The sequence below is a fragment of the Dipodomys spectabilis genome, unplaced genomic scaffold, assembly GCF_019054845.1.
Source record: "Dipodomys spectabilis isolate Male_0828 unplaced genomic scaffold, ASM1905484v1 ptg000669l, whole genome shotgun sequence".
In the NCBI taxonomy this organism is placed as follows: Eukaryota; Metazoa; Chordata; class Mammalia; order Rodentia; family Heteromyidae; genus Dipodomys; species Dipodomys spectabilis.
The window spans coordinates 3666108-3680197 of NW_024871346.1; the positions used below are offsets into that span (position 1 = coordinate 3666108).

Sequence of the window (14090 nt, forward strand, 5' to 3'; positions counted from 1 at the left end):
GGAAGAAATGACACCCTCAAAGGTTAACAAGTGAAGAGCCGAGACATTCAGCAAACGTCAGGTAGCTCTCCTCTCCTTAAGCAAAAAGGGACAGTGAGATGTGTGGAGGGGGGTGGAGGGGGGACGGGGGGGGGACGGGAGGGGGAATGTTGTCAGAGGAGCCTGGCAAGACCTGTGACTGAGCCGGGGTCTCCTGCAGATGCGAGGTTGAGGGTGGAAGAACACAGCCTGTGTGTAAACCGCTGGTGGAAGGGCTCCTCTTGCCTCCACCCTGCAGATCTTCCCAGAGACCGGGGTGCTGTGTGTGAGGTTTGGGGTTGGCCTCCAGGGCAGCGGAGGGTGGAGGTGGACCTGACGGGGGCGGTGTGGGTAAACGCAGGCCAGTCGGCCCCCTTGGAGGAGACAGGGATTGAATCGCTCATCATCCCAGAGTCTGTGTTGCTGTCTCAGAAGTCCATCTTGGGTAGCAGGGCCCAGATCTGGAGAAAAGCCTGAGAAGATGCTTGGCATCTCAACCACACATTATATCGAGTTGCTTGGACATTTGCCTTTAGATGTCCCAATCGTGCTGCAGGAGCTGCTGCATTTGGCTAAGGGTAGGCAGACTGAGCGAGGATTCCAGCACTGCACATCCAACGGGGCATCCGTGAAGGTCTGCAGCCTAACGCTCTGGCAGGTACAGGTGCTACACTCATGGGAGCTCCTCTTGTACAAGGTCAACTCTCCATTTTGAGGCAGCGTGGGGATGGCTGCCGGAGCCTCTGCCTTCGCAGCGGGAGCCGTGCATCCCGCGTTCTTGATTAGGGAGAGGGTCAGGAGGTAACAGGACAGCCCGTCCCAGAGGGCGGCTGTACCCCTGACCCACACACAAGCTTCCTGCTTCCTGCGTCCGACTCCAGCAGAGCGAAGCTCGTTTCCTTTCTGACCCCAGGTCAGCTGCACACACCACACTTATTTTTTTAGAGGGCCCAAGGGAATGGGGCTTGGAGCTGCCGTGAAAGAGAACCTTGCATTTCTTCCTTCCTCTCCATAGTGCTCCATAGATGGAGTTCATCAGGAGTAGGGGGACGGGGGGGGGGGTGGCAAGGATAGCCCCCCATCCTGCACCCCCAGGAGATGGGCAATGCGGATTTGTGTGGTCTTGCTGTTCTCTGGGTTCTTTCTCCATTTGTTTCTTGGTAGTGGCAAGTCTTTACTGAAAATAGTTATCAATAGGCTGGGAGGCTCATCCTGTAATCCTAGCTACTAGAGAGATAGAGATAGGAATAATCAATTGAGCAGGTCAAAAAAAAGTTCTTGCCATCTCAACAGAGAAAGTTGGGCTTGATGGCACATGCCTGTCATCAACGCTGTGTGGCTGAGAGGGACAACACTGGTCTTCTAGCAAACATGAAGCCACGAGTCTAAACTCCTGTTCCACTCCCTCTATAAAAGTTACCAGCATATGGTGGCGATGCTTGTTAGGAAAATGGAGGAGAAAGGCAGGAAACAGGCCAGACTGGATCTTTAACAGGTTAGGACTGTTTATTGAGGAACAAAAAGGGGCACAGCTTTGCCGTGGGCTTGGAGACTGTGCCGGGGTGGGGTTGGAGTCCAGGTTTTTATAGGGTCTGAGCAAGGAGACAAGGGTCACATGAGTTTGGTATGGGGGTTGATGCAGGTGCAGGCAGAGAATAGGGTAATATTCCCTTATCCGAGGTCTCCAGCTTTTGAGACGTTCCAACAGCTCGCTCCACGTCTGCCTTGCCTAGCTGGCTTGACCTTCACAGGGTCCAGTTCTCGGTCCTCCAAGCTCTTAACCCTTCCGTGTCGTCACAGGCTAGGCCACAGTGAATGCTGACAGCCAGGCTGAGCAGATCGCACATCCATGCATACCAGGGTCCTGCCTGGTGTCTGCATGCACCTGGGATAACAGGCTGGGGGTCAATCCTTGATGCTAAACAGTGTCGGAAATAAAATCCTTACTTTCATTGGTCTAAGTTCTAAAGTTTCTAAAACCAGAGCATTTGCCTAGAATGTGTGAGGGTCTGAGTTCCATTAAAGAGAAAGGGAAAGAGAAAGGGAAAAAGAAAGAGAAGGAAGGAAAGAAGGAAGGAAGGAGGGAGGGAGGGAAGGAAGGAAGGAAGGAAGGAGAGAAGGAGGGAGGGAGGGAGCATGATTTAAGGAAAACAAGAAAACACTAGATACAAGGAAGGAGTGAATAAGAGGCCTGGTCCAGTATCAACTATGGAGGGTATTTTCATGGTCCAGGATTATGGTGCAGCTGCTACCTCCTTAACTCTCATTTGCACTGAAGAAAAGTGTGAGTGTGTGCGGAGCAGGTGCATATTTGTGTCTCTCTGTGTGTTTGTGTCTTCTCTTAGTAGCCAGGCCAGAGGAGGCAAGCCGGAGGGGTGTGGGTGTGGGTGTGGAATAATCACGTAATTGTTGATACGTGGCTGCGTTTTGTGTACTAGGATTCAGCCCCCCCCAAATAGCTTTGTGGTCCCGATAAACAGAAGAACAATGTAATCAGGGAAGTTCTTGAACTTGGACACCTAGTCCCGCTCATTGTGCTGGGATTGGCCGCTGGAGCGTGGAGGGTGGAAAACATCTAGAAAGTCTACAAAGCACGCTAGGTGATTTCAAAGGGCAGGAGCGGCCGTTAGCAACAGCTCAGCTCCCTTCTGTGCAGATTCCCTCCCAGGAAGGTGGAAGCCCTCATAGACCCTGCCCTCTGTGGGGAGACTGGGGTTGGGGTGGGGGTGGGGAATGGGAGGGAGAGAAGTCAAGGACAAGTTTTGGTCAGCTGGTAACTCTGACATGCGCACCACGGTCAGGACACACTTGGGCGGCCTATTCCGTGCCCTGCGCATCAGCAACAGTTTGCAGTGTCACCTCAGAGAATCGAGGCTGGGCCTGAAGGCAGCTTGCCTAGAGAAAAATGCCAAGGAGGGTAGAGAGAGCTGCCGCCGCCACCTCTGTGAAGGCAGACCTCAGCACTCCCTGGTCCAGAAAGGGGCAGGGAAGACAGCAGAGTCCAAAGAAGAGTTCTACTGGGTGTCTGTCCAGGACTCCTGGAAGAACCTGGGGTCACCCTGGAGAAGAAGTGGTAGATCAGGAGTTGTCCGCTCTGCCTTGATGACTTCAGAGGTGATGTGTGGCATCTTTCATGGCAATAGTAGTTGGACATATGGTAAACCCATCCGTAGGCAGAACCGGTATGGTAACAAGACTGCAGATAAGGCCTGGGAGGTAGCAGTTGGGCACAGATGCTACCGATTCCATTCGTAGAGACTCTGCCAAATATACATGCAAAGATAAGAACAAGACTTAATGAGTTGGGCCTCAGTAGCTCACACCTGTAATCCTACTTCTGATTCAGAAGATGGAGATCTGAGGATCATGAAGCCAGCCAGGGCAGGCCAGTCTGTGAGACTCTTATCTCCAACTAACTGCCCCCCAAAAGCCAGAAGTGGAGTTTGGGTTCAAGCAATAGAAGTGCTAGCCTTGAGCAAAAGAGGCTCAGGGACAGTGCCTATGCCCTGAATTCAAGCACCAAAACAACAACAACAACAAATAAGAATAAGACCATTTATAAAAACTGCTCAATGTTTATCTGTTCCTCCCCTGTGTAAGAACAGGTCAGTGCTGAGAGTTTTTCTGGCATCAGGATAGAAATAATAAAAAGAGAGCCACTTGTGGGCTACACTGAGAAAAAAAACTCACCAACATCTGATTATAGGGAGTGGCTGGGAAATCAAATTAACCAAACAAACAAACATCCAAAACTAACCAAGCAAACAACAAAAATTTCCCCCAAAACCGATTTTATCCTGCCAAGATGGAGAGATAGGGTGTTTTCCAAGCTGAATCTTAATGTGATTTTTTACACATATGAAGTTCTGGGCTGCGCACTATTGTAATAATCTCACTGCTCTTTGGCACACTGTTGAACACTGTTCTGAGGGGAGTTGGTCCTCCAGAGAGCTTACATTCTCGTGAGGGAAAAAAAAAATGCAACTGGAGACAGCCTCAAACGCAAAAGCACACGGTAGAGTTGGGAGGTAATACATGACATTGGGACACAGTCAAGGGACAGAGTGGTACGTGGCTGCAATTCCAAAACTGCTCCACAGCCAAAGGCAGGAGGATCACGGCTTGAGGCTGACTAGGTAGCAAGAGACTCTGAAAAGCAAACAAAACGCAGAACAACTGAGGTGGGGAGTGAGGAACTCAAGTGGTAGAGCATCTGCCTAGCAAGCTGGAGGCCTTCAATTCACACCCCTGTACGGAAAATCATCATCATCAACATCACCATCATCATCATCACCATCATCATCATCATCATCATCATCATCATCAACATCATCATCATCAACATCATCACCATCATCATCACCATCATCATCATCATCACCATCATCATCACCATCATCATCACCATCATCATCATCATCATCACCATCATCATCAACATCATCATCATCATCATCATCATCATCATCATCATCACCATCATCATCATCATCATCATCATCATCATCATCATCATCATCACCATCATCATCATCATCATCATCATCATCACCTAATGAAATGAGTGAGGGTATCAGGATTGCTGAGTGTGGCATATGGTGGTCAGCAAAGGCCTTGCTAGAAAGCTGTGTTTGAACCAAAGTGTGAACAAACGGAGTGAGGGCGTGAGTCGAGAGAGCTCTCTGTGGAGGAGGGAGTGAGCGGGAGTGGGTCCAGGGCCACGCTGGGCAGCGTGGCTGCGGGTCTGAGGCGAGGGAGAGAGCAGCCCTGCGGCCCCCGGCCGTGGCTGGGTCAGGCCCACAGCCGTCCATAGCAGTTCATTCTGCACTGTAGCGCAGGCTGCACGGTGGGTCCCGTCTTTCTTTGCCTTTGTTTTCATGGTACGTGATGTGGTGGGCACGGAATGTTCTCTTCATGAGCCGGGGCTGTGGAGGGAGGAACAGCTCCTCTGGGGAGGAAAGGCACAGCCAGGCTCGCAGAGCCCTTTTCCACACCCGAAAGCCGATGGTGCCCCTCCACGGGTGCAGGCAGAGCGCTGCGCGCCATGCGCCTGCTCAGGAGCTCGTTCGAACGGTTGGCGCTTTCTTCAGGCAAGATGCGTCCAAACCAACCTGTAGAAAGCAGTCCTGAGAACCAGCACTTACACGCGGAACAACATGTTTTGGAGGTTCATGTTTTCACTCATACCTATCCTCAGGATTAAAAAACATCTGGGGGAAACATTTTGCCTCTGTACTGAACATGCACAGACTTTTTCCCTTAGCTTTAAACAATGCAGAATAGTTGTCATTGGTGTTATTAGTATAGTTATTTATAGCATAGTTATTATATATTATATTACTATATTATATGTTATATAATTGTGCGTGTAGTATATCATTATATATAGTATATTACTCTATAGTATAGTTATTATTTATAGTAGTATTTATGTGTAGTGTTTTAGGTATTATATGTGAGCCAGATGATCTAAAGTATGGAAAGGGGGATGTACATAGGTCATATGGAAATATTGTACCATTTCTTATAAGGAACTCGAGAATCCACCAACTTCAGTATCTTCTGGGCTCCTAGAACCAACCTCTTAGGGACAATGACACTTAACTCTTGTCTGCCTTCTAAGTATTGTTCTCACTTCATGCTGGGTCATGGGAGTTCTGGAAGGGAATTCAGGCAAGAAGAAAGGGAGACGGCATGGGGAAGATGAACTTAGAGGCCATGAGTCCAGTTCTCTAGACAGGGGTGGGGTCAGGGGGAAGGCAGCCGACGGGAGCGCTTCCTCCTTTATTTGTTTAGTTTTTTTGTGCTAGCACTGGCGCTTGACCTTACAGCCTCAGTGCTGTGCCTTAGTATTATTTTTTCCACTCAAGGCTGGTGCTCTACTGCTTGAGCACAGCCACTAGTCCAGCTTTTTGCTGGCTCCTTGGAAACAAGAGTCTCACAGACTTTCCTTCCTGAGCTGACTTCAAACCTTGATCCTCAGAGCTCACGATTTCAGCTGTGCGCCACCAGTGTGCTGCTGAGCTCTTCTGCTCGAATGAAGCCATACATTCAGCACTTCTGTGAGCCGGCTTTTGACGCACAGCAAAAACGAGGCTCAGCAGGGCCATGTGGGTAGCCAGGGGATGAAGGCTCAGATCCTCACGGTCTGCCCTCAGCATCCTTTCTCTGACCCTGCGAGCCTCTCTCCAAGAACAGTTTGGGGACCACATCACTGACTCATCTGGGGCCCTCATTTCCTCTTCCTGAGCTCCACCTGCCCAACCTCCAAGTCAAAACTGCACGCCCCCCTCCCCCACCTCCCCTCCCCGCCACCATTTAAAAACAATCAAATGACAGCCCACCCCTGCCTAGATTCGACCTTGTGAAAGTCACTAGCTTCCTTTGGGCCTCAGTTTCCCACTGAGTCGGGTCACTCTCCGGTCCAGTACTCTGACAACCACTCACCTTTAACCCCAGCTACGGCACGGTGGCTTGACCACAGGACTTCCCCGTACATGTCTGTGTCTCTAAACATCAGTTTCCAAGATGCTGTTGAAGTGTCATTGATTATGTGGTTTGAGGTACAAACACTCAGTGTTTGCCTGGGAAGCGGGCAGAGCCAGCTGTGCCCCATGCGGCATTGTGAGGTGCACCTCCCCCCACTCTACCCCTGGTCACATCTCCCATGCCTTGGGAATGTTTTCATGGTCTGACTTCTTGGCCCCTTTAGAGACAAAAGGCCGTGGATACTTTTCATTTGATGTCTATACTATCTGCTCCTGTTCCTCTTTTGAAGGTACAAGGCAGGCATCCTAACCCCACTCATGAGTTTGAACCCATTTTTGGTCTGTGATGGTTTGATTTTTCTGGTTTTTCCCCTCCACGGGAGAAAGGAAAGCAAGAGCGAGAAGGTGCTGGCTGAACAAGTCTGTCCACTGGCTAAGGAGGTTTCCAGATAAGAGGATCTGAAGGACTTCCCATGGGCGGGAGGGGAAGGCTCGGCCATCCGGGGAAGAGGAGCAGGAAATTGCTTCTTTTTTTTTTTCTTCAAACAGCACAGAGGCTCGGGGCTGGTTCTACGAGGCTCTGAACACCACTGGGGAGACATGAGCTTGTTCAAAGAAGCTTCTAGACTTGCTGAAAGGTCGAAATGAATCCTGTTCAGCATTCCCTGCCCCGGGTGTGAGGTCTTCCAGGAAGCCGGAGGCAATGGCCTCCTAGTAGAAGCTGGAAGCTTCTAGTCATCTGATCAGAGAGCAGGAGCCCTTCTGGGGACAACAGTACTGGACAGGTAATGTGTTCTTCCTACTATGGCCCGTCCTTCTTGCTCGCAAGCCCCTGGGGGACCTGGGCTACTTCTGCACTGCCTGGCAGGCACCCCCAGGTTTGGTTTGTCCTCTCCGTCTGGTGTGCTTTCGCATGGCTCCTCTGATATAAATGGCAGGAAGGCAAAGTAGATCCCAAGGGCACTGTGCATAGCACTGCGGTAGTTGCTAAGACTGCATCTAGGAAGAATGCATACTGGGCCACTGTGAGGGTTTTGTTTTCCTCCTAGCAAAGCTTGGCTTTACTCTTCTCTTAGATGAATTCTCCCATCCCGAGGCAGGAGCATGCTCAGATCCAGGGTTCCCGTGGGTGCGTGAGGGGGCACGCACTGCCCCTGCCACACGTGTGTCCCCACAACCTCCTGCCCATAGCTGGGGACCAAGGAATCTGAGTGCCTGTCAGGAAACACGAACCAGACAGACTTGCAAGGAATGTTCCAGAAAAGAGGGGAAGCGCCAGGATGTGTGGCTTTGCTTACGCGTGTTTTCTTATACTTTGTGGAAGAGTCATCCTGCCCTGTCTACCTGTTCTGCAGCAGTCGTAGAGCTGGTCTTTAAGTCTTGGAATTGCATAGGAAATATCTAAGTCTTCTTGTGAGGGCATCTCACAACAGGTTTTCAGGCTTTCACCCCAATGCACACAGTAGTCCCTCTCCTCAAAGGCCATCCTGGTAACACTTTGCTGTGTTACTAGTTAAAAGTTCATTTTCTGTTCTTCCTGGCTCGTTGGACCAGCCCTGTACAGCTCAGTGCACTGCTGTGGTCAGATTTCCACCCTGGCTCCTTCTAGGGCCTTTCTCTCAGTGCCAGGACAAAGGGATACCAGGACAACACAAACAATTCTTTCAATATCTAGAAGACCGTGTTGTGGATTCGGCTTACTTCTGTGATTAATATTTTCATGTTGGTTTGGGCCTTGGCAATCGATATTATCAATGACTCCCCCCCCCCAATTGAGATTCTAGACCTGCTAATAAATAGTTTGAAGAGCAGCAAAAGTATCTTTGTTTTGGAAATACAAAAGGGAGGGAGAAGTAAAAATCTAAGGACTTGATTCGGTGGAATGATCAATGGATAGGTAAAGTGGCTGGCCCAGGGAAGATGACCTCCAGGTGGGAGAGATCCCCCTTGGTTCAATGGAGGAGCAACACATTCGACAGAGGTTCATTTTTCCATCTCTTTCAGTTGCCTGTAAAAAGGTGGCCATCAACCTCTTCCATGCCCCTACATTGTTGAGTAGGAACCAGCTCATTGTGGTCATGCAGAAAGGCAAAGGAGGGACAATAAGCAAGAGTAACTACAGAGAACTTTACAGTCACTGTCTTGGCTTTTCTTGTCCTTGCCAACATTTCACCACTCCAAACGACAGGTCACTGGGTCCTGATGGTTTTGAAATCCAATAGGGATCGTCTCATTCAGCTTAGCAGCCCTTGACTTTTCTCCAGAGCTGTGGGTGTCATTGTGCCCCATTGCGTAGTGTCAGGTTTGTAACAGAGCGCCATCAAGGCCTGGTGTATTTATAGATGCTGTATTTATGGCGTGAGACGACAACATGACCGGTATCACCTGCCACACCGGTCCTGGTACTGTGAGGCTTCTCAGAGCAGTCAGAAGCGTCACCATGGAATGCCACCCGCACTGGGCGCTAAGCCTGGTCCATCTCCTATAAACACAGATTCAATCTCTTGCCATTATTTACATGCAACGATTTTGTTCTTTTTTTTTTCTTGTTGTTGTTATTGATTGTGGAGCTTGAACTCAGGGCCTGGGCGCTGTCCTTGAGCTCTTTTGCTCAAGGCTAGTGCTCTACCACTTTGAGACTCCACTTCTACCAGTTTTCTGGTAAGAGTCTACAGGGACTTTCCTGCCTGGGCTGACTTTGAACCGCAATCCTCTGATCTCAGCCTCTGGAGTCCCTAGGATTCCAGGTGTGAGCCACTGGTGCTCGGCATCAATTTCGTTCTTCAGAGACTTTCATGCCCCCTGTTTCTCGACATCACAAATAAAGCAGACCTCTTGTTCCTGTTTCAGGGAATATGATTACGAAAAGGACAGAGCTTGATTTATTTGCCTAGCTTCACAAATCAAGCTTTGTGGGCATGCGGATAGGAAGAAACAGATGGCTAGCTTTTCAGTTCTGCTTGCAGTCAGTACCGTCAGGGTGATGGTCACAGGTACTACACAACTCATGCAACCAGTTGGACTCTGTCTGTTTTGAGGCAAGGTATCAGGTGTTTTGCTGGGGGGTGAGGGTCATAGAGGTACCCCAACCTGCTGCCTCATCCAGACTGCTTGCAGACGTGAACATCTGCTATCTGTTCATAGCAACAAGGAACTTTCTAAAAGAGAGCCACATCTAGCTGCTGCTTTGTCAGTACAACTGAGTCAGAATTGCTGGGAATTGGGCCTGGATATGAGGACTGAGGTGGGGAGAGAGGGGGGAGGAAGGGGGAGAGAGAGAGAGGAGAGAGAAGAGAGAGAGAGAGAGAGAGAGAGAGTCGGTCCATGTCCCTTAAGTGATCCCATTTTGTGCAGGAGTTGAGAACCATTGAGTCCTGGCTTAAGCTATGGCGTGATTAAGTAGAGAAGCAATGTCACCTGTTTACGGTGTTTATGGTTCTACAACGTTGGAGGGCAGTGGTGTGGGCAGCTGTAGCTCCCCCTGTTGCTTAGAGGAGGAGCCCCGGGAGGTGTCTGGCACCCTGGGCCGCTGGCATAGCCCTGTGGTCTTAACTGGGAGCGACCCATGGCTCACTCCCCTATGGGCAAGTTGGCTCCCAGCTGCTCAGGGATTCTACAGAGTTGGATTGAGTGTCCTAGGTAAACAGGATATGCGTGTGTTGCTCTCTTCTCCTGTCAGATGACTGGCTTCTCAGTCACCCCTTAAATTGTGTTCTAATCTTAAGTAGGGTGTGTCTGGGAAGGGGGGGGATACTAATTAATCCTTTGCCTGATTGGCTATCTTCTGGATTTATCTAAATCAATGATCAAGGGGGGATTCCCATTTTCTTTTCTTTTTCACGGCAAACCTGGTCCCCGATGCCTTTTCCGCTCTGACTTTCCTCTTCAGCTGCTCCTGTTCATATCACCCGTCAGGGTTGTGGCTGTCTCCCTTCAGGTGAACACCACGAGGGGCTCTTCTGTGTGGATCTGACTTCCCCGAGCAGAGAGCTCCGAGGAGGCTTTTTCAATCAAATGCAGGCATTGCCCGGGACCCACCAGGAATCCATCAATTACCCACTCAGCCTTCTGTTCGCATCGTCTGATTCCCACACAAGCCTGGGTTCCCTGTTTACCAAATGGAGATGATGATAGTTCTCTTAGCAAAGAGGCCAGCATGAAAAGGGAAGTTTTAGGAAGGTTCACATAAAATTGTGGAGCGACCAAGCTCCCGCAGAGAGAAAAGGTGTCAAGACAGAAAAGCCGAGGGCAAAAGTATTTGGCATGGCTTAGAGTGAGGCCACTGTGAGAGGAGGAGGGATTGCAGAATGGACAGGGTGGGGCTAGTGAAAGGAGGGGGAAGGAAATGGGAGCGACACCGGGGCGGGACCAACAGGTAGCTAGGGAAACCAGGGGAAACGCAAGTGAAATAAGTGCGACTCTTGATAAGGTGCTTTGCATAATAAGGACAAATTTAAGAGGTCCTCGAAGAGCAAGAATTCCCAAGGCTATTTGACTGATGGATTGATTGATTGGCTGTGGTACTGCTGTTCAAGTTTACACATACTGTAAAGGAAGGTTCGTTCATTAGGAGCTTATTAGTGAATCAGTCTGTTCTGAATCCAGACGTTGTGGCAAGATTTGGCAAGCCTGGCTCTATTATTAGGTCGAGGTGATCACATTTGCCATGTGAATTAGTCTAAGCACCTTTAGTGAACTCGTGGGCTTTGTGCCCAGCAAGCAAGTGCTCAGCCACTATGCCCCCTCCCCAACAGGGCTGTTGTATTTTGAGTAGCACACTCCTGGTTGTTAAAATCTGGCCACATCCCTAAATGGAGAAACAAAGATTTAAGGGATGCCATGGAGCAAAGTCAGGTGGCTGAGAGCATACAGAGAAGAACTGCAGAAGGCTAAGATGGTCTTTCTAAGTGAAATGTGTTCTGGGTTCTTGAACTCCGAGTCTGGGGCTTGAACTCAGAGTCTGGGCACTGTCTGTGAGCATTTTTGCTCACCACTTGAACCACCGTTTCACATCCAGATATATATATATATATATATATATATATATGCATATATATATGTATATATATCTGTACACAGAGATATATATATACATATATATCTGTACACAGATAGATAGATATACGTATATATATATATATATATATATATATGCTGGTTAATTGGAGATAACCATATACATATATATGCTGGTTAATTGGAGATAAGAGTCCTGCCTGCACTAGCTTTGAACCATGACCCTCAGATTTCAGACTCCTGGTAGTTAGGATGATAGGCATGAGCCACCTGTGCCTGGCAAAATATTGGAATACCTTTTGCCCCAACAACACCCTTCCCACCTCTCCCCCCCCCTCCCCCCCGCCCCCCCCATCTCAAGTACCCAGCCCTGCCTCAGCTTCCCTCTGCTAGGATCCTCCCTAGAACCCATCCCCCCCTCCCCCATCCAGCAACGGAAAGGTTAAGATCTGGCCCAGCCAGAAACCCTAGGCTTCTGTTCCTACATAGTGGCCAGGAGGGGGCTGGGAAGGTGGCTCAGTGGTAGAGTGCTTTGCTTTGCATGCATGAGGCCCTAGGTTCAATTACTGAGTACCATATAAGCACAAAAAGCTGGAAGTGGTGCTGTAGCTCAAGTGGCAGAGTGTTCGCCTTAAGCTGAAGAGCTGAGGGACAGCGCCCAGGCCCAGAGTTCAGGCCCCACCACCAAAAAAAAAAAAAGTGGCCAGAAGATGTTTTGGTCGATCCATTATTAATTATTATTACCATTATTATGCATATGTGTATTAAAATACTCACCTAAAAAAAGACAGTAGAAGCACAGAATGTAAAACTTAAAACCCACCCCCAGACTTCAGATTCTTGGCCAGCTGGCCAGCCGTGGACTAAGCGGGTGTGGGGGAGGAATTGTCTGACATTGTTTTGCCTGGTGCAGGGAAATCCCGCCACAAGATAAACCCGAGCAGGGAGATGGACTAGATAAGATGGAGTTAGGAACTCGATGTTTTTCTAGAGATGGCAATCTCTCTCTTGAAGGTTGAAATCCCCTGTGACTTACCAGGAGGAAGAAGCATGAAAGGTTATCAAGGCTGTCCACATGTGCCCCGTGTTTTGGAAAAGTCGATCCCATTGTGTACAAACAAATGTTCCTCCATGATCTGATAGCACGGAGTGGGACCTGGACACAATGCTGGAGCTGGAGCTGATTTCAAGGCAAAGGAAAAGTAAGAAGAGAAAAAAATTAGTTCTCTTCCATTCGGTCCATTAGTTGGCATTGTGTTTTGTGTTTGTGTTAAATAAATATTTAGCTTGTGTTTCTGCATGTGTGAGGGATGACTCATGTCATTAAATAAGGTCAGCAGAGATACAGATCATCGTTCCAGGACCATGAGGACAGATCTGTGGAAGGTAGAGTCTGAAAGCTGTGCTTGATGGCTGTGTGTGTGTGTGTGTGTGTGTGTGTGTGTGTGTGTGTGTGAAAGAGAGACAGAGACAGAGACAGAAAGAGAGAAAGAGAGAGACACAGAAATAGAGAGAGAGAAAGAGAGGAGAGACAGAGACAGAGAGAATATACTCAGGCTTTAACTCAGGATATACTTAGCTTTTTTCACTCAGAGCTGGCACTCTACCACCTGAGCCATGGCTCCACTTATGACTTTTTGATGGTTAATTGGAGATAGGAATCTCATGGACTTTCCTGCCCAGCCTGGCTTTGAACCATGATCCTCAGATCTCAGCCTCCCGAGGAGCTAGGGTCTGGTTTACAGTTGATGACTGTTAATCTGCGATTCCCAGGCTCAGAAGGGAGGCGGTTCACGGCCTCCTCTCCTTGATGCGAATCTTGGTCTCAAGCAGAGGAGCCAAGTGTGAGAACCTCGGCCAAGTCACCCAGGACCGGGGTTCTGCACTGAGGCATGGTCCGTAGCAGGTCCACACACGGCGGCTGGGTGTGGGCAGGCTCTCACGGGAGAGATGGCAGGTGCAGGTCTCTCTCCAGTCTGTTTCTGCTTCTGCTTTGGGAAGTACATGTCTGTTGTTGAATGGAGTTTCCTGAGGCTAGTCTGAGTGTCCCCGAGGACAGGGCTAAGTGGATGTAGGGAGGGAGCCCTTTTGTACCCTTTTGTCGGGTCCAACAGTCCGTCCATTGGCTAGCCGCCTGCCAGGTTCCAAGGAGGCCTGCAGCATGCAACAGACCATGTCCCTTTCTTAAGGAGAAAGCCGAAGTGTGCGGTGTGAGAACCACACATGGGAAAGGCTCTCTGCCCTCCCCTCTTCCAAACAGCCCAATTCCCAGTTCCTCAGGCTCCACACACCCAGATGCTCCCCTCCCACATGCCCTACATCTTCCTGCACTGACATCCATCCAGCGCCCCGTGGGAACCCTCCTTTCTACACGTACATCTCATCTCCAGATCCAGTGTGGACAGAATTGATCATAGCCCCCAGACACCCACACTTCCTGGCTGCCAGCATGTCCTTTGGCTCATTCCTTTGGAATTCTGGGGAATTTGGTCCTAGGATTTCTGTTCTCTCTCGGGTGTCTTCCTCGTCAATCTTACTTAGTTCTGTGGTTGCACTTACCAGACTTGC

General features: G+C 49.5%; 1 protein-coding gene across 4 annotated transcripts in view; it reads left to right on the plus strand.

The window, feature by feature from the left end:
* Adgrf5 (adhesion G protein-coupled receptor F5) overlaps positions 1-14090 on the plus strand; it is a 70802-nt gene that overhangs the window by 12789 nt on the left and 43923 nt on the right. For 3 of the 4 annotated variants that reach the window (XM_042671910.1, XM_042671907.1, XM_042671911.1), the window contains exon 2: positions 7056-7291. The exons of the other annotated variant lie outside the window; for it this stretch is intronic. The gene's annotated coding sequence lies outside the window, so the exon portion shown is untranslated. The remainder of the gene's footprint in view (positions 1-7055; positions 7292-14090) is intronic. 4 annotated transcript variants of the gene reach the window in all.